Source organism: Physeter macrocephalus, chromosome 21, assembly GCF_002837175.3.
Source record: "Physeter macrocephalus isolate SW-GA chromosome 21, ASM283717v5, whole genome shotgun sequence".
Lineage (NCBI taxonomy): Eukaryota > Metazoa > Chordata > Mammalia > Artiodactyla > Physeteridae > Physeter > Physeter macrocephalus.
The window spans coordinates 38,413,977-38,414,925 of record NC_041234.1 but is presented as its reverse complement, the minus strand read 5'-3'; positions in this window follow the sequence as shown (position 1 = coordinate 38,414,925).

Genomic DNA, 949 nt, shown 5'->3' with positions numbered 1-949 from the left:
CCACCCAGCCGGATAAAGCCACTTCATACCAGGGATTACACTTTGTGTATCTTTCCCTCCTGGGATGATTGCTTTCGGGCTCCCTTCATAGGATGATGGTGGAACAGAGGCCTTTGTGTGCGAATTTTCCGCATTAATTTCAAGAACACAATTCGCTCTTCCCCATCTAAAACAGTTAGTGATCATTCCTTTATGGAGAATTACATCTTGGTCCCAGATCTGTCCTCTAGGCACCTTAATTTCCATAATTAACTTCTTAGTCTATCTCATCACTTGAGCTGTGAAACCACTTTTTTAGCACAGGCTCCCGACGCGCAGGCTCAGCGGCAATGGCTCACAGGCCCAGCCGCTCCGCGGCATGTGGGATCTTCCTGGACCATGGCACGAACTCGTGTCCCCTGAATCGTCAGGCTGACTCTCAACTACTGCGCCACCAGGGAAGCCCTCGTCTTTAACTTTTGTTCTAAAATAGCATTGCCAGTTATAGAATAATTTAGAACTGTGTGTGTGCACGCGCCTGTGTGTGCACATGTGCATCCAAATCAGCTTCTCAGAACTCATGCCTCCATTTTCCATAGGCACACCAACCTTTCGTTTGGGGCAAGATCTTAAGTTCCCAAAATACTTTTAGCTTTTTTAAATGTTTTTATTTTTGTTCCAACTCCACCTGTTTAAACATCTTGAGCTCTCTGTTGGCACTTTGTTTCGTGCAAACTACTACTCATTCCTCGTGGTCTGAGATCTGGATCAAAGACCGCCGTTTCTCACACCTCCAAGGCAGATATATATCTCTCTTCAACTGTACTCCCATCAGGACTTGATCAAACAATTCTCCCCATATGGCTGCAGTTATTTCATTGTATTATTTTTCACCACTAGATTTTTGAATGTTGGAGGCAAGGACTTTGGATTACCAGCACCAGACACAAGGCTTAGCAAGTAACAAACT